This window comes from Schistocerca serialis, chromosome 5 (assembly GCF_023864345.2).
Source record: "Schistocerca serialis cubense isolate TAMUIC-IGC-003099 chromosome 5, iqSchSeri2.2, whole genome shotgun sequence".
NCBI lineage: Eukaryota > Metazoa > Arthropoda > Insecta > Orthoptera > Acrididae > Schistocerca > Schistocerca serialis.
In genome coordinates, this window is record NC_064642.1 from 148551180 (window position 1) to 148575482 (window position 24303).

A 24303-nucleotide genomic window follows, 5' to 3' on the forward strand; every position below is an offset into this window, starting at 1 on the left:
AAATTGGAGCATGACTGATTCTTAGTGTTTACCCAGAATACAGCTCCTATGTAAGTAAGGTGACAAAAGTCAAGGGAGATCTTCTGGCTGCCTGTCGGACCTCCTTTCACCCAGCGTACTGCAGCAAATCGACGTGGCATGGAATCAACAAGTCGTTGGAAGTCCCCTGCAGAAGTAATGAGCCATGCCGCCTCTGGAATTATCCATAATTGCGAAAGTGTTGCCGGTTCAGGATTTTGTGCACGAACTGACCTCTCGATTATGTCCCACAAACGTTCGATGGGCGTCATGCCGGGCCAGATCATTCGCTCGAACTGTCCAGAATGTTCTTCAAACCAATTCCTAACAACTTGGGCGCAGTGACATGGCACACTGTCATCCATAAAAATTCCATCGTTGTTTGGGAACATGAAGTGCAATTTGGAAATTTGTGGTAATGTCTTACGGGACCAAACTGCTAAGGTCATCGGCCCCTAAGCTTACATAATTTAATCTAACGTAAACTAACTTACGCTAAGGACGACACACACCCCCAGGCCCAAGGGAGGACTCGAACCCCCGACGGGGAGAGCCGCGCGGACCGTGACAAGACGCCCAAGACCACGCGGCTACCCCGCGCCGTGGAACATGAAGCCCGTGAATGGTTGCAAATGGTATCCAAGTAACTGAACATAACCATTTGCAGTCAATGATCGGTTCAGTTGGACAAGAGGGTCCACCACATTCCATGTAAAAACACAGGCCAACCATTATTGAGCCACCACCAGCTTGCACAGTTCCTTCTTGACAAGTTGGGTCCATCGCTTCGTTGGGTCTGCTCCACTCGAACCCCCCTATCAGCTCTTGCCAACTGAAACTGGGATTCATTTGACCAGGTCTCGGTTTTCCAGTCGGCTAGTGTTCAACCGATATGGTCAAGAGCCCAAGAAACTTGCTACAGGCGATGTCGTGGTGTAAACGAAGGCAATAGCTTCGGTCGTCTGCTGCCATAGCCCATTAACGCCAAACTTCGGCGCAGTGTCCTGACGGATACGTTCGTCGTGCGTCAAACATTGGTTTCTGCTTTTATTTCACACACTATTGCTTGTCTGTTAGCACTGGCAAATCTATGCAAACGCCGCTGCTCTCGGTCGTTAAGTGACGGCCGTCGGCCACTGAGTTGTCGTGGTGAGAAGTAATGCCAGAACTTAAGCAATCTCGGCACACTCTTTACGCTGTGTAGCCCGGAATATTGAATTCCATAGCGATTTCCGAGATATAATGCCCCATGCGTCTAGCTCCAATTACCATTCCGCGCTCAAAGTTTCTTAATTCACATCTTCCGGCCATAATTACATCAGAAACCTTTTCACATGAATTACCTGAGTACAGATGACAGCTCCGCCAATGCATTGTCCTTTTGTACCTTGCTTACGCGCGCCTGCCGATGTGGCTGAGCGGTTCTAGGCGCTTCAGTCTGGAACCGCGCGACTGCTACTGTCGCAGGTTCGAATCCTGCATCGGGCATGGATGTGTGTGATGTCCTTAGGTTAGTTAGGTTTAAGTAGTTCTAGGGGACTGATGACCTCAGATGTTAAGTCCCATAGTGCTCAGAACCGATTGAACTTGCTTCCGCGGTTTTATCGCCATCTGTATATGTGCATATCGCTATCCCATGATTTTTGTCACCTCAGTATATCTCTGATTGGTGAAAACTCCGACATCATTATCGAATAGATTGGTTTCTCGTTCTATACGGAAATTTACAGAATAAATGAAAAAGGTTCTCTCAAACAAATTGGACCCCCCTCCACTTGAAAAAATCCTGGCTACGTCCTTGCTCGTAACTGCCTCCCGTTAGGACACAGAAGTTTGAAATTTAGCTCAAAGACGCCTACATTTTTCCTCTGTCATGATGCAAAAGCGTGGTGATCTCCGACGTCACCCTCGGGTTCGTCTACGCTTCAAACACCAAGGCATCGTCACACGCGGAGAAAGATTAGAGTACAGAAATTCATATGAAGTGTAAGATGGCTTAATGATGGCTCATTGGGACTAAATCCCACCACAACGCGTAACACGATGGCGAAGTCGTCAGACTTCCTCTTACCCCAAGCTTTTGTATGTCCATCCTTTTAGCAGGAAATCTCTGGGACGACGGCCGTTTACTATCGTGACAAAAAATAAAAACACCTACAGCCGTTCTTATGATTTTATTTTATTTTGTCGCTACCAGTTCCAACGCTTCATTGCGTCATCTTCAGGCTGTTTTTGATGCGGTACAGGTTGATATGATCCCCATGCATAGCCCATCAGTTGCAAACATTAATGGATACGCAGATAATGTGTCAGCACTCCAAGCATCAACAGCCTGAAGATGACGTAATGAAGCTTTGAAGCTGGTAACGGCAAAATAAAATAAAATCATAAGGACGGGTGTAGGTGTTTTTATTTTTTGTCTTCTTACCCCCTCGAACCCTACTTCGAAATGGGAGATAATAATGGGGTTTCCATAAAGTGATCCTTTTAATCGTGTTACGCAGTGTGGATTGCAGAACGATGATACATACTATAGACCGATAACGAAGAGATAATTGAAGCGAGTATGTACACAAGTTTGTGATTGTTTTAAGAATTGTTGACGACTGAATGCGAGTACGTAAGATTCGGCAACAAGGATTCATTAGAAATAAAGATAACGTCAGATGTGCTCCAAAGAAGCATTAAGAGATAGCTCACATTCTCAGAAATTGTCGTCAGATTGGAAAAATGTTGAGTGACGTGCGGACAAAGCGAGGAGAACGAAAGAAGAATACTATCACAACAATAGGGAGTTTTTCTCACCAAAAGATGTCTGCTAGTATGAAACAAAAGCCTTAAGCTGAACAAGAAATTTCTATGAATACACCTCTGGTGCACAAGATTCTATGGAAATGAATCATGGACTGAGGAAAAATCGTGAAAGAAAAGAATCGAAGATATGGTTTTACGACACAATATTGAAACTTAAGTAGACAGATTAGAAAGAGGATGTTATCCGCAGAGCTGGAAAGGAAAGGAACACATAGAAAATGATAACTATAATAAAGGACTCTTTTCTAGTACACGTGTCAAGACATCAGGGAGTAACTACCGTGATAATAGAGGGACACGTGGCAAAAATTTAAGGAAAGATAGAGATTGGAACACATTAAATCAATAGAAAATGCTGCTCTGAGAGTAGAGATTGGTATGAAGAAGGTTTTGTGTCGGGTTGCATGAAACCAGATAGACGACCGACGAGGTATCCTCACCTCTCCCTCCGTCCACAAGCTCTACCCCTCCACCACAAAGAGACATTTTGAGATATGTTGATACATAGTTCAGTAATTATAATGATATCAGAACGATTTGGTCAGAGTTTTAACTTTAGTGATTAGTGGCTGACTTTAAATGTCGAGAAGTGGAAGTTTCTTTTAAAAAATTGGTATTTGGCCTATGTAATGCAGCCATACATATTGAGATATAATGTACACGAAAAAAAAAAAAAAAATACACGAAGTGATCCATTACACAATCTCTCGACTCTTCTATGAATTGAACAATTACAGAAACAAGTTCCATTGATTTCTATGTGATTCGTGTGGGTTAGTGTGGTGGAGATGACATAAAGCTATTAGCACTCCAGCGAGGTATCAACAATATTTATTGTACGAAGTACACTGCGTAACGCCCGCCCGGCTAGCCGCGCGGTCAAACGCGCTGCTTCCCGAGCGGGAAGGCCTGCCGGTCCCTGGCACGAATCCGCCCAGCGGATTGGTGTCGAGGTCCGGTGTGCCGGCCATCCTGTGGATGGTTTTTAAGGCGGTTTTCCATCTGCCTCGGCAAATGCGGGCTGGTTCCCCTCATTCCGCCTCAGATGCACTGTGTCGACGATTGCTGCGCAAACACTGTCTCCACGTTTGCTTACACCACTATTACTCTACCACGGAAACATTTGGGATTACACTCGTCTGGTATGAGGCGTTCCCGGGAGGGTCCACTGGGGGCTGAACCACACAATAACCCTGGGTTCGGTGTGGGGCGGCAGTTAAGTGGGTGGACTGCTGTGGCCTGTTGTGGTGTTGTGAACCACAGAGGGCTATGGTGGGACGAAGCCTCTCCGTCTTTTCTAGGTCCCCAGTTTAATACACAATACCCACACACACACTGCACAACAGAATTAAAGGTTCACTTTTTCGAAACCCCGTAACTGTCTTCCATTGCGACTCGTAAGTTTGAAATTTGGCTCAAAGGTGCCTACAAACTTCCTCTCTAAGGTTGAAACAGTGTGGCGTCCTGGGACATCACTTTCGGGCTCGACAACGCTTCAAACAGCCAAATATTGACAAACGCGAACAAAAGACCAGAGCTCAAAAGTTCATGTGACGTGCAAAGTGGGTTAATGATATCACATTGGCACCAGATTTCACCACAATTCTGCTCAACGCCACTGTGAACGTGTAACACGGTGGGAAAGTCGTCACAGCCGCTCTTATAAGCCACATTTACCCCTTGTTGACGTCTCTGCAATGGGGGTCAGAAGCGCGACGCCCATCGTTGAAATCAAGCGGTTATCTTGAGTGTCCAATGAAAACGTTTCAAACACACCGCCGTTCAGAATTGACAGCTAACAGCCTCTGGGAGTGTCAGTGAAACCTCCCCTTTTCTTGGGACGTTGATTCACAACACATCATGTCGTCGAAAACCACAGTTTGCATTGCTATGAGCAATAGAAAGATGCTCTTGACCATCATTGTTACTACTGACATCTCCCTGACTCTTCAGCCCTTCTCTGCGGAAATCGTGGGCCTGAAACCCCACTGAATGTGATTTCACCCTTTTGGAGGACAGTGTGACCTCAATTTTTGCTGTAGTGTAGAGGGCGGAACCACAAGAGATCGTTCAAAATCATTCCACGAAATTTGAACGTGATCTGAACAAGCAAAGGGTGCTTATGCTTTCTCAGCCCTCCTGCTTCATGCTCTCTTGTGGCATGATCACAGAGGGGTGTGACATTGGCATATGCGTGGATACATCGGCAAAGGGTCCCTCTAAGATCCCCCAGGTTGACATTACCCTCGGTGACACCTGCACACATTTATTGAGAATTTTGTAGAGAAAACCTGTGAAGTAGTTTTAGGCGCCTGCAGGCAGGCAGCTAGCAGCAGAGATCTGTCAAGTGGTTGCCTAACTGCAGTAGCCCAGGCCATTTCGCAGGTTTTCTGTGTAAAGGCACATTTTTAAAATTTTCAGTAATTGTGGTCATGTGCCACTGAGGGTATTGCTGAATCGGGGTGTTTTAGAGGGACCCAATGTTGTCACATTCACACATGTGTCAGTGTTACACCCCTATGTTATATGCCACAGGACGGCGTCAAATTGGAGGGCTTAAAAAGCATAAGCACACTTTGCTGCTTCGAATCATATTCAGATTTCGTCGAGTGGTTTTGAACTGTTCCTAGTTGTTCAGTCCTGTACCCTAGTGCAAAAACTGCAGTCGCACTCCACTCCAAAGTGGTGAGATCACGTTCAGTGGGATTGCTAGCCCACGATGTCCTTAGAGAATGGTTAAAGCTTCAGATGGTTCTTAGCAGTATCAAAGATTGTTAAGAACGTCTTCCTATTCTTCATCGCACTGAAATGTGTGGTTTTCGAGTGCAAAATGTGTGTGAATCAACGTCCCAAAGGAATGAAGTGCTTTCATTGGCGCCCTTTATGCCACTCCCTGAGTCCTTTTGGTGTCGATTGTCAACGGCGGTGTCTCTGGAATGTTTTCTTCAGCTCTCCAGAAAACAACTTGATTTCAACGATGGGGTTCTCGGGTCTGACCTCCACCGTACAGGCGTCGAAGAAGGGGTGAAATGTGGGTAAGAGGGACTGTGACGGCCTTCCCATCGTGTTACACGTCCATGGTGGCGTTGGGCAGAATTGTTATGAAATGTGGTGCCAATGTGACATCAGTAACCCACTTCACACGTCACATGAACTTCTGAGCTCTGGTCTTTTTTTCGTGTGTGTCGACACCTGGCTGTCTGAAGTGTCATCGAGACCGACGGTGACATCACAGGGCTCCAGTTTTGGCACATTTAGAGAAGATGTTTGTAGGTACCTTGTGTGTCGCATTGGGAGACAATTACGGGGCTTCGAAAAAGTGGTCCTTTAATTCTGTTGCTCTTTGTAGTTGACGAGGTTAAAAATGTATGTGAGAAAACCGAAACTTTGCCTTTAGTGGTTCAAATGGTTCAAATGGCTCTGAGGACTATGGGACTCAACTGCTGAGGTTATTAGTCCCCTAGAACTTAGAACTAGTTAAACCTAACTAACCTAAGGACATCACACACATCCATGCCCGAGGCAGGATTCGAACCTGCGACCGTAGCGGTCTTGCGGTTCCAAACTGCAGCGCCTTTAACCGCACGGCCACTTCGGCCGGCTTGCCTTTAGTGGCTAATGCTCTTATCAACTTACGACGCACTAACGTCTTCATTATAACCACAGACGAGAAAAATTGATAAGATCGAGCGAATGCGCCGCCCGTAAGGATGGACCTCTCCTTCCAGTCCAACGAAGAGGGTATCCGTTGTTAAGTTTCTCACTGATGTCGACATCAGTGTGCGACGGAGCACCGTCGTATTGAAATCACATCTTCTCATGGGCAACAAAAGGTACAGTTTCCAACAAGTGTGGCATCACATCTCGAACGAACGCCAGCTAAATCGCAGCACTCTAATCGAGTGGTTTGCAAGTAAGGTCCTATTATTTGACATCGAACAATTGGAGTACATAAGTTGCTATTGATCAGAGACGTTCGTGATGTATGGACTACGGTCACTCCTTGTTTGGCTGTTGTGATGTTTGGAAACGTCAGCACTGCTGAAGGAAGCCTTGCTGAAGGAAGCCTTGTTCGCGTATAGTACGAACTGCAGTAAGTTAGGCGCTGCAGATTCATGCTGGATTATGTAAGCATGAGCTTCCGTTTCAATGTCAGTAAAATTCTTCTGGGCTGCTGACCGCACTGTCAATATGTGAAATTGTCCGTCTTTTCGGCCGCTGTTGCGAGTGGCCTATCTCACTGCTTTGTCCTGAGTTGATCTGACTGCCCATGTTGGATAATGCATTAATTCTGGGTTTAAAATCCTTTGGTGCTACTGACTGCACACGTTGTTTGTGGTATGAGTGTGACTGTTGTTGATGCAGCACTGTCCACAATGTATTCTTCGAAGTATGCATTTCCCGGACAAGGCGGCGAATACTCATAACGAATCTTTTGTTACTCGCTCCAGAATTTCCCAATTCTTTTTCAAAAACTTTGACTAGCTCTCTGTGGCTTGAAGGACCCTACTTCTCGTAAGTTTCAGTTCACGGCGGTGAATTTCTTCCAATTAGGATGTCCACGTTTGCGAAAGTTTTCACTGTGCACTCGTTCGCCTTTCTGGGAACTTCATGCTGTCGCGCCTGTGGCGTTACTTCGTAGGTGACTGATGTTAATTTCTCTTCGTTTGCGGGTGAGAAAGAAAAGAAATAAGGATACACAGAACAGGGGTGACGACTGTAATAGACTGCGATTCTAACCGTTGTACACTACTTTGCCTAAATCGCCGCTGAGTTGTACAGAACCACTAGACTCTTCTTTTTCTTTTTTCTTTATCACAGCACACAGAATTCTTCTCTCAAGCAAAATGTGCCCAAATTTAGAGCTATTATTTCTCATCCCTTTAGTCTACAATACATATTAATTGCTGTGACAGGCCTTGTACATTAAAATGACCAAGTGAGTCGTATAAAAAGTGCAATCAAGTGATAAGCATTTCATATACGAAACATTACACAAATTGTGATCAAAGTATCACGGAAAAAACGGAGGCAATATGTGCCCGTTGCTCTGAAAGACGGTGGCCTTCGGTATATTATGCTTGTGACCAGATATTCGACAGTTTGATTCGTCTTCAAAGGGGTCACGCGTTCTCCCCGCGAACGTTCGTTATGTGAAAAGAAAACAATGCGACTGTTGTATTCAGACCACAAATGCATGTTTTAACACACAGGTATACTACAACTGGTAATACGGGTCGGCGATTTCAGGTAAAGAGTATCATCGACAATTTCGTGGCACTACACACCATACATTAAATGCTTGTCTGCAAGTTCTTGTAGTGGTTAATGCTCTATTCTCCACAATCAGTTTTTCTTTGCAAACAGTGATCAACACTACTGTGAACATTAGAAGCGAATATGTGTTGTTTCTCAAAGCAGGAACACTGACATCGATTGTTGCAGGTATTTGTTTATTACGAAACTTTAGCAGTGTCAGACTCATGCCTCACAAGCACTGCTTATCCAACTTTTCGTACCATCTGAAATGTTAATTTCCGACCACTGGTTCCTTTGTGGGGCGTGCGAGACACTCTTCAGTAGCTCATCTATCGTGCAGAACATCAAGCTCACCCCTTGTGAGCGGTACTCAGCCGAACGCAGTGCAGAACTGTGGAACATCTTCAGATAAGACACCTACCCCTGTTTTAATGTGCTTATTTGGAATAGATTAGGGAACAATTATTTTTATGTGTGGAAATGAGTGTAAGTGAGGACGCTACGAAATGTCAGGCTTGCAAAGATCACTTCATATCAATCACTTGCCGGTTTCAGAAGGTGGGCGTTAATTTCCTAAGAGAATGCTGTGATTTGTTGACGAGTGTTGCTCTTGTGGCCTGGGGCGGTGAGTCGACTTGAAAGAAACGTCAGGCGAAATCAGTAAAACAGTGATCGATGGAATAGAGACAACGATTTCTTCGCAAATTGTCATTAAATAAATTCAGAGGCTTAGCAATTTCTGATAGTTCCTTAAACAGCTCCATCGCCTCCATGTATTATGGCAAGATAAATGAGCCGACAGCGTTTACAGAAGCAGGCTCACAAAAATAAATTTAGAGTACAGCCAGTTATACGTCAGCAGGTGACAGTTTCTTTCAGCTTTGCGATCACCTGTTGTTCATCCTGTTGTAAACCAGGAAGTTAGGAAGACCGATCGAATCGTCCTCTGCTCACTCCATCCTGCGTCTAGGTCCGATAAGAGGATATATTTTGAACCGGGAACATGAGGACCGCCTACGGTCGAGCGGTGACCGCGTAACAGATATATCGTCCGTATCTTCAGACTTGTTTGCGAACAAGTTTTCTAACTCTTCGACTTCGCATCCGATAGCTTAAAAAAATGTGTGATATGTATACGGTGGCACTTCATCAGACGCTTTGTTAGTTACGGACTGCGTATCACCCTGCTGTGATCTTTGGGAAAGGTTTCGAGGCTTTCGCAAACAATGTCCCTACCTAGTATGACTATAACCATATTTATTTCTGATGGGAGGTAAGTAACTAGAATAGGGACAAACGTGTAGAATGACTTCCTCTGGGTGGATGCCACGGTGTCAATAAATTTAAAGAGTGACATCCTTACCACCTGGTAAGGTATCGCCAAGACTTCGGAATAAGTATCCACAAACCAATCATACACAGTTTTTGGAAATAATTTCCAAGGTGGAGTTCATTGATGAACATGCCATTCATAACTGTGCATGCCATGTGATTTTCTGTTATATAATTACGAGGGTGATGTGTTAACCTCCATTGTACCGTTGAAAATGAGCATACGCTCGAAACTAGCTAGTTGAGCTTAATAAGGTACTCATTTAAACTAAGAATGATGGAAAATGTCTCATCCCTAAAAGTGTAGAAGTTACAACAATTTTTCCTCTGTTTCCGAAGAAGAAACTTAATGAAATAGACGGATGTTACAAAGGCGACAAACATATTTCACTGTCTTCCCCGCGTGGGGTTACATAACTATGCACTCTTGCGCGCACGTGTGTGTGTGTTTTTAATATATTTCGTGGACAATGTTGTCCATTGTCCCAGACAAAAATCTCTCTCTCTGTCTCTCTGTCTCTCTCTCTCTCTCTCTCTCTCTCTCTCTCTCTCTCTGTGTGTGTGTGTGTGTGTGTGTGTGTGTGTGTGTGTAAATAATAATATACTAATTGACAAGTTCTCCGTAGTTGTGAAAAGATCTGAAAGCGACTAAAATGATGCGTGATAATGAAAAGATATACTATCTTAAATGGCTACTTCATGACGATTGTGAATTGTGTGCATATGTCTCAAGCCTTATGTTCCTTCCTTATGAGTATCTATGGCAACCTCATACTTTTAATCGTAAATAAGTTGTCATTATTTGTGCTTATCAACGCCATTTTTCCTTGACAAACGACATGATTCCAAACTTGACCCAGCTCCACAAGTTCAGTCTGCTCCAACGATCTGATTTGTGTATTACTATCTTAGGAAGGGAATGTAATTAGCTTACAATAATTAACCCTTGGTGATCATTGCATTGCTACTTACCACTGATATCGTGTGTTAATATATCCGAATTATTCACTGTGCTTATACGCAGTATTAATGCTTTTTTTTTTTTTTTTGGGACTGTGTAATCTCATGAATTCAGGCCATCACACAAGTCCAGTAGATTGTGAATGTTATGTAAGCAGAAAAATCTAACCCTTTCCTGGCCAAGACACACTTGCCTAAGGTTTAGTTTGCTAATCTCCACGTCATGTTCGTCTTCAAGGACCCTTCTTTTATTTGGCGACCCGTCCTAGACTTTGTTTTGAATTAGATGTGTAGGATTCACAAGAGACACACCATTTTAACACCACTACATTTTCAATAGCTTGTACGAAAGTATAGAATGTGCTGTAGCATAGCTTCTCCACTGATCTAACGATATTCCCTTACAGTTCTAGTGGTGGAATAAGAACGGTTCTGGAGAAGTCTGCATTGCTGCCGGATCTTCCGCCGGCCGGAGTGCCCGAGCGGTTGTAGGCGCTACAGTCTGGAGCCGCGCTACCGCTACGGTCGCAGGTTCGAATCCTACCTCGCGCATATATGTGTGCGATGTCCTTAGGTTAGTTAGGTTTAATTAGTTCTAAGTTCTAGGGGACTGATGACCTCAGCAGTTAAGTCCCATAGTGCTCAGAGCCATTTGAACCAACCTTCTCCACCCCTATGATGTCATCGATGAAATCATGCGACATTTGAAAAATTGGCCGGAAATTCAAAATAGTCGGGGCTTTCCCCCTCCCATGATGCCATTGTGAAAGTATTATCCTGTGTATTAAATGGCGGGAATTTCAAAACTGAAAGATGGTGCATTGTCCTATTAATGAGAAATTCAAGAATATCGAGACTGACGATCCAAGACGCATGACTCAGTGATACTGGTGCACCACTAAGATGTCAGAATTCAAAATAGCGATCTAAGTTGGTAGACATTTGGATACTGGTGTAGCCTGCATGACTGTCATATCTCCCTCAAACCCCCCCCCCCCCTCCCCCCAGTTTAATTGAGGCAGAATTGAAGATGGCTATGCAAGATGGGGGACCTAGGGATACTGGTGCAGACCCATGATGTCAAAAGTCAAGATGGTGAACCAGTGTGGTAGCACCTGGGCCAGCAGCTAGGGCAAAAGTGGTAAGACTGCTGGCAGGGAGTACGCCAAGAGCTGGAACCAGAACACCAGTGTGGGACAATGGTGAGGACGCTGCTGGAACCTGAAGGGACACTGTGGTGGCAGCAAGAGCACGCTGGTGTTGCAGGAGTATGTGGTGCAGGAGTAGACGACACAGGAGCTGGTGACGCCGGAGCAGCAGGCATCACAGCAAGAGACACGGCAGTCGTATGTGCTGGATCAGGAGGTACTAGATCGGGAGATGCCAGAACAGGTCGCGAAGCACCAGATTGGGAGTCACTGAATTGGGAGATGGTGGAGTTGGAGGTGCTGTAGCCGGAGGCGCCAGAACTGGAGGCAATGGAGCAGCAAGCGGCGGAGCCAGTTGCACTGACACTGTTGTCAGCAGAGCTGGTAGCGCTGAAGTTGGTGGCGCCAGAGCTGGTGCTGTCAGTGACAGTGGTGTTAGGGCCAATGGTGCAAGGGCCAGTGGGGCCGATGGTGCAGGAGCTGGCAGTGCAGGAGCTCCTGATGCAGGAGTTGCCAATGCAAGGGTAGGAGGCGTTGGGGCATGGGACACTGTGTCAGGATATGCAAGGGCAAGGTCAGAGGAGGCAGTACTGGAGGTGAGTGTGCTAGAGACATATGGTCTGGAGGCCAGTGAACCAAATGCAGCCGCGAGAGAAGTGTCACAAAAAGGAGAAAGCGGCTATCCAGTGTGGCCTTGAATACAATGCGTCGTGAAACTGCAGAGGGAGTGGGGGCAGTGTAGTTGAGTCATAGTTGGGAGAATGTTGGGATCGATGAGGCACCATAGAACTAGCTCGGTGCTATGCAGGAACTGCCATGCATCTTTCTGACATTGTGTTGTCCCATCAGTTGGATGTGGAAGCAGCGTCACTAAATAACGCGGGATCAAGTGAGCGATGTCCTGGCTAAGATGGTGCAACTGCTTACCTCGTAACTGGACGAGCTGTAGGAGTTTTGGCAAGGAAGTAGCCGTGAGAAAGGAGCAAATGGTATAAATGAGCTGGGACTGAGAGGGTCCGTCTGAACAACAGCAGTACCCAGAATGTCTGTAAACTGCTATGTCACAACGTATGTGCGACGTGCGTAAAATAGCAGAAACAGATAATTGAAAAACATGGAAGAAGGCAAAAGTAAACGGCCAACAACGCGGGATGGACAGCTGAATGGTGGCATAACCTCGAAAACGGCAAGGAGGAGGCATGTGAACAGAGAGATGAAGACTGCTTGGTTGAGCACAAGACACTTGCTTGTTGCTATTTCACCCCAGTGCCACTTTTCTATCATGTGATGTGCTGGTCATGCACGCTACAAGAGGACAGGTAACCAATAACGATGTAACTTCAATACTGTCAGAGAGAATACACTCTAATATTAGGTTCTGAATAGCAAATGAGCAGCTTCTGAACGAATACAACTGAAAGAGCGTTCTGATCTGATGAGAAACAGTACGATAACAGTTCTTAAAAGTACTGTAGAGTACACAGTGTCACACTAAGGAAACACAGTCATAGACAAAGTCGGAATCTGCTGCACTATTAGTGTCTTGGTTTCGACTGGAAGGCACAGCACTCTTGACAGATGGCACTTGGTGAACGTCAATATCGAACTCGCGAAATGGAACTGGAACTCGCAGACTGACTGGCGAGCTCGCCCATCAGCCTCCAGCCGCTCGTTCTCTAGCACACTCGCCTTCCAGGTCCAGTGGCGGCCAGAAACAGGGGCGCACTTCACATCAGGTGGCTGTAGCATACAGTTGACCATGAATTGGATAGTGCAGTTGTCCCATCACTGAGCTGGCGTGGTGCTGGGCACATGAACGTTTGTCACCATTTGTCCAGTGGAATGATAGGGGCCCAAGAGGTAGGTGCTTAAATAAATAGCTGTACCTGTACTATCATATCCTCCAACACACATGGTAGTAGTTTTTGCGATTATCTACATAGCTACACTGAAAAATAGCCGAAATTGGGTAGCTGAGTCACACTAAAAAGTAGCTCGAACTTGCTAGCTGACGGCAGTGTGTGTAATGTTTCTTACCTGCATGAGCTGGGAAGTCTGGGAAACATGCAGGCTGTACTTGTATGCTCAGGCTCCACATCTTGAATTTTATATATAGCACATGTGATCTGGCAACCATGTAGACTGCATCATATTTCCAGTTCTACCATCATGGATAGCTGTGCTCGCATTCCAAGGTCCACCATCTTGGATCACCATCTTGAATTTTTACGTCATACAGTTGCACCAGTACCTTTCAATCCACCATGTTAGAGCGGCGATTACCAGCACACTCTATGAAATACACAATCTGAACAAAAGTATCTGGATACCCTTTGGAAATCAGAATTGACCAATAGATGTCACGGAAGGCAGAACCATCAATATAAAAGGCGGCGGCGTGTATAATGTTGTCATTTCTTTTTTTGCTGTATATATTCTAATCTCTGTTTTTCCTCTACTGTTTTTGCCCTCTACAGCTTCCTCTAGTATTCCATGATGTCTTAACAGATGTGCTACCATCCTGCCCCTTATTCTTGTCAGTGTTTTCCCTATATATCTTTCCTCATCAATTCTACGGAGAACCTCCTCATTCCTTACCTCATCTCTCCACTTAATTTTCAAAATTCTTCTGTAGCACCACATCTCACATGCTTCGATTATCTTCTGTTCCGGTTTTCCCACTGTCCCTGTTTCACTACAATACAATGTTGTGCTCCAAACGTGCATTCTCGAAAGTTTCTTCCTCAAATTAAAGCCTATGTTTGATACTAGTAGCCTTCTCGTTGTCCGAAACGCCTTTTTTGGAAGGGTTCGTTTGCTTTTGATGTCCTGCTTTCTCCGTCATAGGTTATTTTGATGCCTATCTAGCATAATTCCTTAACTTCATCTACTTCGTGAAGAGCAATTATGATGTTAAGTTGCTCGATGTTCTCATTTTTGCTACTTCTTATTACTTTTGTCTTTCTTCGATTTCTTCGCAATTCTGCACTCATTAGAGTGTTCATTCCATTCAACACATCCTGTAGTTCTTCTTTATTTTCACTGAGGATAGCAAAGTCATCAGTGAATCTTATCACATCCTTTCACCTTGAATTTTAATTCCACACTTGAACCTTTCTTTTGTTTACGTCATTGATTCTTCGATGTATAGATTGAATAGTAGGAGCGAAAGACTAATCTCTGTGTTACACCCTTTTTAATCCGAGCACATCGTTTTCGGTCTTACATTCTTTTGTTTCCCTCTAGATTCTTGTACATATTGTATATTAACCGTCTTTCCCTACAGCTAAGCACTGTTTTTCTAAGGATTTCGAGCGTCTTGCACCATTTTACGCTGTCGAACGCTTTTTCCAGATCGAGGTTGTATTGATTTTTCTTCAGTCTTGCTTTCATTAACAACGGCGACGACAGAATTGCCTCTGTTGAGCCTTTACTTTTCCTAAAGCAAAACTGATCGTCATCTAACACATCTTCAATTTTCTTTTCCATTCTTCTGTATATTATTCTTGTCAGCAACACATGCATGAGCTGTTAAGCTGGTTGTGCGATAATTCTCGCATTTGTCAGCACTTGCAGTCTTCGGAATTGTGTGGATGATGTTTTTTCCAGAAGTCAGATGGTATATAGCCTGATTCACACATTGTACACACCAGCTTGAATAGTCGATTTGTTGACACTTCCCCTATTGATTTTCGAAATTCTCGTGGACTTTTATCTCTTCCTTCTGCCTCATTCGATCTTAAGTCTTCCAAAGCTATTTTAAATTCTGATTCTAATATTGGATCCCCTATCTCGTCTACAACGATCGCTGTTTGCTATTCTATCACGTGATCAGACAAGTGTTGCCTCTCATAGAGGCCTTGAGTGTGCTCTTTGCATCTTACACCCTCTACTCTGCATTTAACAGTGGTATTCCCATAGGACCCTTAATGTTACCACCCTTGCTTGTAATTTCACTGGAGATTGATTTGACTTTCCTGTTTGCTGAGTCAGTCTTTTGGACAGTCACTTCTTTTTCGATTTCTTCACATTTTTTATGCAGCCATTTCTTCTTAGCTTCCCTGCACTTGCTGTTTATTTCATTCCTAAGTGACTTGTATTGCTGTGTTCCTGAATATCCTTGAACAGTTTTGTACCTTCTTTTACCGATCATTCGCCGTATTTCTTCTGTTACCCACGGTTCCTTCATAGTTACCGTCTTTGTACCTATTTTCCTAATTCCAACTTACGTGACTGCCCTTTTTAGGGTTGTTCATTCCTCAGTATCAAACACATCAAGGACATTTCAGCCTTTCCAAAGCTGTTCCTATCGAATCTTGGTGATTTGATTATGAGGTGGAAAAAAAAATGGTTTAGATGGCTCTGAGCACTATGGGACTTAACATCTGAGGTCATCAGTCCCCTAGAACTTAGAACTACTTAAACCTAAGGACATCACACACATCCATGCCCGAGGCAGGATTCGAACCTGCGACCGTAGCGGTCGCGCGGTTCCAGACTGAAGCGCCTATAACTGCTCGGCAACTCCGGCCAGCTATGAGGTGGAAACGGAAAAGAATAACCACAGCCAAACCCACACCTATCAGACCTCAAGTACTGATGGAGAAGGACTGTTGAGCATTGCAGCGGTGATTCGCAAAAATTACATGCAATCAGCGGAAGTTCGGCAGTGCTACCAGTTTTCCAGCTACCACAATGACTGTACGAAGAGACTTAAAAAGAATGGGTACAGTGTTGGGGTAGCTCCTCACAAGGCTATGTCGTATATTTCCAGATCTTCTTGTGGATTGGTAAACTCAGCATGGATGATTCTGTAGACACTCGTGGGATGAAATCTGTCGTGTAGCCATAAGAGATTTTGCCATTCCATTGTGTGCATCCACAACCTAGCGGTTCAGAAAACGTGATATTCTGTAATGACTTTAATAAATCTCATTTGTTTTTGTCGGAAATCTCGGGCTATTATGTCGTGTCGATGTTTGGGGGTCTGTGCTACCTTCATTGTTATTTGATTTCTGTCCACGACGAGTTGCATGTTGACGTTATGAAGAGGTCAGGTCGTCCATACTTTCTTACGTAGGTCATGGCATCTTGAGTGTACTCGTGCATGTGTCTCGGAATTCCTACGTATGATGAGGGTAAGATTACCATTGTTCCAGTGTCGTCAATGTTTCCGTCATTTACGACTGCGTCTCGAAGGTGGATGTATTCTTCCGTGCGTAGTTTCTTCTGATTCAGTCTTATGTGAAGCATCCATGCCGCTTCTATTTTTGCGTACATATTTACCTGGAATTGTTGGAATAAACTGCGAGTGTTGAGAATGTGATTGTATGTTTGATTGCCCTGTTCATTAAGCGGTAAAAGTAGAACTCCTTGGAGATGACATTTTGTTTGTTTCTACGCCTGTTTCAGGTTGGATTTTTTTCGCATTAAGGTGATATCTGTCCTCTCCGTGCAGACATATTAATGGATATTGGAGGGCATCAGACGAAACGTGTGGCTGTGCAATGCGTTGTAGTCCTTCTCTTCTTCGTTGTACAATTGTGTCACGGCTTCTGTTTTCATTGTCTACAGTTATGACCTGAGGTGCATTTAATCGACGTTCGTGTTCTCCTTGTGGTCTTTTATCGGCTCGAAATATAACTTTATAGTCACCAGAAATCATTCGGTCTAGTGCTGTTTTGAGTATGTGGATCAGTTGATAGTAACCGTGTAAGATCCTCTGTACATCTCTGACTACTTCTCGTCTCAATCCACTGATATCTGTGCATAGTTGATCAGTTTCTGTTTCTTCATTCCCGATGAAATATATTTGTAGAAATTTATGGTCTTCGTTGGATGGTGCTAACGATCCCATGATGTGATAGATTTGTTCTTGAATGGAAGAAAACATAATCGATTTCATCTCTTTTAGTGTTGATGTGACACGGAAAGAAGCCACTTGGAAATAGGCGTTATGCGCGTTTACATTTTAAAGAAAGTGTTTTGATTCTGGGGTTTCCCCAGTCATGTAATTTAAAAATTCCTACGAAGGTGCTTCCAGTGATGGTAATCGAATTGTTCCATTTATGCAACAGAACCCTCCTGTTTCTATACTGATTTTTTTTTCGCGTTGCAGAACTGGCAGAAGTTATCTATTTTTCAGATTACGATGTGTTTGTGTTTGTTATATTCATTCGTCGGGTTGTAGTGGAATGCTTCACTTGTTAGGTTGTACTGTTTACTTGTTCTCGTCCCCGCTTCTCGTAACTAGTGGGATAAAGGGGGCCCTGGAACAATTTTGATATCAAACTGCTATCAACTTAATTATGAATATTAATTAATTGATCAAGTAATTACCAACCCACCCCCTGATGACGTATGGGTTTTCTCCAGCCAGCATGCGGGTCCCCCTCAGGGAACTGCCAGCCCCCTTCCCTCCCTTCCTCTGTTGTAACCCAGGCAAAAAATGCAGGAAATTCAAATTTATTTGCACGAACATCAGATTTTGTCTGTGTTTACTTTTAGGACCGAAGACCAACTGACCTAGTTCACAACACTAACTCCACCAGAGGGTACCGTTGGCCCTCCCCCACTCCATCCCCCCCCTCCCCCCATTTGGAAATTGCCAGAGAAAGGACTCAGTCTGTGGTGTGCTGCTGGATAGGATGGGTGTATGTCTTTATTTTGTACACAGTGTCGTATACTACTTATTTCAACAATTTGAGTTACTGTTGATTGATCACTAGACAGTAGCTGCATCCAGTTTCATCAGTAGCTGCTAGATGTGGAGTAGATATTCTCGCTGTCAATCTTGCCCATAGCCCTGTATGGGAAAAATGGATGGAAATAATCGTAGGACAGCGAGCTAGCACCGAAGTCAGGGGAGTAGCCTCTTGCCAATCCACATGTGAATGTCTGCTGCTGGGAGGAACATAGGGGTGGGTAATAATAATATTAGAACAGCAACCCACTTCACCTATGCACCTTTCTTTTCTGTATTGAAGTTCAATTCCCCATCCAGGGCGGGCTGGCAGCAGCTTAGGCGCCGCTCTTCAGCCGAGAGACAGTAAGTACATAACAGGCAGACATTTAAAACAACATAAAGGAGAAAATATGGCGAAACAGAGATATACAAAAGGGGGAACATAATGGAAGACAGCATACAGAAGGGAGTGACTGTAAAAATGGAGATAAAAATCTAAAAACGTAATGTACACAAAAAAACACACACTGTGACGATTAAAAGAACACAAGGCGAAGTACAGCAGGAGCATAAAAGTTGCGATGGTTGGAGTATGACACAACAATCGCAGCCGGAAACACTATGTATAAATCCAGCACATGATTAAAATCACAACATTTAACATCAATGTACAAAACCACCAAACACAACACTGACATAGCACACTGACAACGAAGAACAAACTGAGAGGATCTGCCAGGGGCACTAATACGAGGGAGGAGGGGAGAAAGAGGGAATGAGAGGTGCTAGCAGTTTGGGAGGGAAGGGGAGACAGGGCTGGGCCAGGGAGGGCAGGACAGGAGAGGGAAACAGCCAAGGAGGAGGGTGCAGAGACTCGGGGGGGGGGGGGGGGGGTGTAAGGAGGAAAAACTGCTCTGAGGGAAGGAGGAGAGAGGAAAACGGGGAGCCACGGCGACAGCAGGGGGAAGGGAACAAGGTGAGGTTACAGCTAGTAGGAAGGTAGACGTCACAGCAATGTTCATCATCTGGGAGTGGGAGGTGCTGGAGATTGGCCTGATGAAGGAGATGGAGTGGAGGTGGAGAGAGGGAGGGGTGCAGCGATAGAGGTGTGACAATGGACGGGGGCGGAGAGGAAGGAGGATACCAGGGGGTCTGGGGGGAATCAACCCTGCAGACAGTGTATAGGATGTGGATATGTTGGAGAAAAAGGAGGACAAGGATGAAGTCATACAGGAGGCATGTGGAGCATGGAAGGCGAATACGGAAGGCAAGGTAGAGTGCATGGGGTTTTAAGATTTGGAGGGCCTTACAAAAGTGGGTGGGGCGGACAGAGACCTAGACAATCCGGGCATAACAGAGGATAGGATGGATGAGGGATTTGTAGGTGTGGAGGATGGTGGAAGGACACAGTCCCCATGTCCAACCAGACGGGAGTTTCAGGAGGCAGACACAGGTATGGGCTTTCTGCTGGATGGTAAGGAGATGAAGGGTCCAGGTGAGGTGATGGTCGAGGGTAAGGCTGAGGTATCTCAGGGTGTGGGTGAGCTGGATGTTACAACCATAAATGGTTATGTGGAAATCATGGAGGTGGAAGGAGCTGTGGTGCAGCTTATGATTATTACCTGGGTCTTGGAGGGGATGATATAAAGGAACCATTGCCTGCACAAAATGGTGAACTGGTCAAGGTGGGTTTGGAGGCTGCATTGGGATCGTTGAAGGGTAGGACAGAGAGCCAGGAAGGCGTGTCATCAGCATATTGGAGGAGGTGCCGAGGTGGGGGTGGCTTGGCCATATCGATGGTGTACAGAAGGTAGAGGAGAGGGGGAGGATGGAGCCTTGGGGGATGCCAGCAGTGGGACGAAAGATACAGGAGTTGGTATTGTGGAGGGTGACCTAGGAAGGACAGCATGAGAGGAAGGAAGTGACCAGATGGACAAAATTAATAGGCAGGTCGTAGGTTTGAAGTTGAGACCGGGATGCCATATGTGGTCGTACACATTTTGGAGGTGGAGGGAAACAAAAATGGCGGAGTGATGGAGTTAAGTTGGAGCTAGAGAAGGTGGACTAGGTTAAGGAGTTGGTCTTCAGTGGAGAAGGAGCGTCAGAAGCCACACTGGGTAAGAGGGAGGATGTGGTGTTAATTAAGGTGGTGATGGGTACGACAGGAGATGATGGATTCGAAGACCTTACAGAAGATGGAGGTGAGGCAGATGGGACAATAGGAAGAGGTGATGGAAGGGGTTTTTTTGGATATGAGGGACAAGAGGACGCAAGACGTCTTCCAAAGGTCAGTGGAGAGGATGCCGCTGTATAAATTGGCAAGGACAGTCAGGAAGGAGAAGGGACATTTTCTGAGGTGGCAGTAGGTGACACAATCATGACCAACGGCCATGTTGTGTTTTGACAGGAGGACACGTTTATTGTATTGTACTGTAATAGGAGTGTTCATGTTGGGGGGTGGTAACTGTCCCAAGTACTGGAGACTGGGAGCTAGTGGAGGGTTGGAGTGATTGAGGTATGGGTGCATTCCATGATGTACTTGCTGGTGGTGGAGGAGTGTCACGAGGGTGCAGGAAGGAGCAATAGAGGCAGCGGGATTCGTGGAGGAGGAGCACAGTCTGTGGAGGGAGAGTTGGACGGTGGGGGTGGATGGTTTTAGCACTGCTCCTATTTTTCCTTTATAGTGTTTCAATGCCCCATCTGGGGCAAGCTGGCAGCAGCATATGGGCTGCTCTTGTGCCGAAAGACAGTAATTATACAAAGAAGACATTTAAAATAACAGAATGGAGAAAATAAGGCATACATACATAGAAAAAATGGGGAACAATATGGAAGGGCGACTGTTAAATGGAGATAAAAACAGTAAAAGTAGTGCACACGAGAGACCACAAACTAAGACAATTAAAGAACACAAAGCGAAGTATGCCAGAACATAAGAGTTTCAGCGGGTGGTGTAGCACATAACAATCACTGATAGTAACACTATGTACAAGACCGGCTAACGATTAAAATCACAGGTCTTGGCACACAGGAGAACAGCACCAAACACAACACTGACGTAGCACACTCGTTACAATGAACATACTGAGAGGATCTGCCAGGGGTACAGAGACGAGGGAGCATGGAAGAAGGGAGGTCTGGGGAGGAGAGGAAGGAGAAGGGAAGAAGGGAGGGAGGGGTGGAGAGGGGCAGACGGATGGGGGGTGCGCCGATGAGGGCTGGGGGGAAGGACGTGGGAGGGAGGCAATTTAGGAGTGGTTGCAGGGACTCAGGGAGGGAAGGAGGAAAATCCGCTCTGGGAGAAGGAGGGGAGAGGAAAAAGGGGGCCCTGGGGAGGGGGAACAAGGCCAGGTTACAGTTGGAAGGAAGGGTAGATGTCACAGTGAAGTTCAACATCTGTGAGGGGGAGGTGCTGGAAATTGCCCCGCTGAAGGAGATGGAGCGTGTGGAGGTGGAGAGAGGGAGGGATACAGCGATAGAGGTGCGGCTACAGGCAGGGGGTGGAGAGGAAGGAGGAAACCAGGGGGTGGGGAGCACTGCACCTTTTTTTTCTTTATTGTATTTCGATGCCCCATCTGGGGCGGGCTGGCAGCAGCATATGCACTGCTCTTCACCCGAAAGACATTAATCAGACAAAGGAAGACATTTAAAATAACATAAAGGACAGCTAAAAAGGGGGACGACTGTATAAAGGAGATAAAAACCGAAAAAAATGAGCGCAACAAAACCACACAGTGGATCATAAAAGTATCGACGGACGGCATAGCACATAAAATTCACTGACAATATCGTTATGTACAGATCTAGCACACAATTAAAATCACAGCTCTTGACATGCAGGAGAACAGCACCAAACATGACACTGACATAGTACACCGATGACGATGAGCAAACAGAGAGGATCTGCTGGGGGCATACAAACAAGGGACGGGGGGGAGGAGGGTAGGGGGGAGGACGGAAGAGGCGAGGGTGGAAGGAGGGGAGTAGGGGAGGAGGGCACTGCACCTATTTTTTTTCCTTTATTGGATTTCGATTCCCCTGAAGGGGGCGGGCTGGCAGCAGCTTAGTACGCCGCCCTTCAGCCTACAGAATTTTTAAAACATAACAAGATAAGAAACAATAAAAACAGGCGATATAATGGTGAAGTAAAATGTAAAACTGCGGAAACTGTGGAAAGTTAAAACATAAAACAGATGGTGGGTGATGATACAAAATACACGAGAAGCAGACAGGGAAAATAGTAGACAGACAATCAAAAAACACAGCGACAGTCAGGATTCTGCTCGCAAGACATATAAAAATCACACCGTGCGACAGCATGATGTCCGTTCGGAACACTTCGGAAGAGATGCACAACACTTAACAACTACACTAAAAAGCCAGCACGGAGGTGACACACCACAGGCAAGGGCAGATGGGGGGGACCTGGACAGATGAGGGGAGAATAGGGGGAGGAGAGGAGAAACGAAAGGTGGGGGGGGGGGGGGACCGACGAATGGAGAGGGCTCAGAAGGGGGGAGACGGGCAGACGCAAGAGGGAATGGGGAAAGGCAGAGGAAGAAAGCGCAAAAGGACTCAGGGGAGAGAAGAGAGGCAGAGATAGGAGGGATAAATGGTGGGAGAGAGGGCATCATCCGGAGGGGGAGTTGACAGAAGCCACCTTGGGAAAGGAGATGAAGGGTGTAGAGGTGGCGGGCCGGAGGGACACAACAGTAAAGGTGCGGCAGAAGGCGGGGGTTGGAGAGGAGAGGAGCAACCAGGGGATGAGGTGGATCAAGGTGGCAGGAGGTGTAGAGTATGCGGATATGTTCGAGGAATAGGAGCAGATGGGGAAAAGGAATCAGGTTGTAGAGGATCCGCGTGGGGACGGGAGGCGTATACGGAAGGCGAGGCGGAGTGCATGGCATTCGAGGATCTGGAGGGACTTATAGAATTTGGGGAGGCAGATATCCAGGCAGGACTGGCATAACAGAGGATGGGACAGGTCGAGGATTTGTAGGTGTGAAGAATGGTAGAGGAGTTCAACCCCCATGACCAGCCAGAGAGGAGTTTGAGGAGTTGGAGGAGGTTGTGGGCTGTGGATTGGATAGAGATGAGGGATCCACGTGAGGTGATGGTCAATGGTGAGGCCAAGGTAGGTGAGGATGTGGGAGAAGGGGTCAGGACAGACACAGATGGTAAGGGAGAAATCAAGGAGCCGTAAGGAACGAGTGGTACGACCTACGATGATTTCCTGGGTCTTGGAAGGATTGATTTCAGGAGCCACTGGTTACACCATGCAGAAAAAGGTGAAGGTGATTCTGGAGAAGGCGTTGGGACCATTGGAGAGTAGGAGCGAGGGCAAGGAAGGCGGTGTCATTGGAATACTGCAGGAGGTGTACTGGAGAGGGGGGTTGTGGCATATCTGCCCTGTACAGGAGATAGAGGACAGGGGAGAAGACAGAGCCCTAGGGCACTCCTGCAGAGGGGTAGAAGGTGCAGGAATCAGCATTATGGATGAGGCACTACACCTATAATAGGCTTCCCTATATACAGGACTCCTGTAGCAACATCGTTTGAGAACGAAACACGTTTATACCTGTTTATGAGTCAGAATGCATCCTAGCCTACAGAAACATGGAAAATATGTTGTACGAAATTTTTTAGGAATGTAGCTCCCATTATCGTAACCTGAACATGTCTCAGGAAGAAAAAAAAAACTGACCAGTCTTCTCCAGTCATCTTTAGTGTAGCCCAGCGGCATATACTGTGTGTAGTGTGTAACTGAAGAGCTGGCCAGTTGAGAAACTGCCAGACGCTGGAGTCCAGGCATAGGTTATTCTTCCTCTAAGTATTTTCTCATCAGTTAGAAAAATATGTTTTGTTGTATGTTACACCCTGCATCATAGGACTGGAATATTAAACTCATTTTTGGCTCACAATTGAATGCTAAGAACACATTCTACCTCTGTCACAGGATGCCTCCTTACTTTTGAACTCTCTCTTAAAGTAAACAAATGTCTCATTACCTGTGAAGTCTTTCAGTGCAACAGTGATCACCTCCTCCACCGACACCACCTCCTCCCCAACACCCAATGTGGTTTTCGG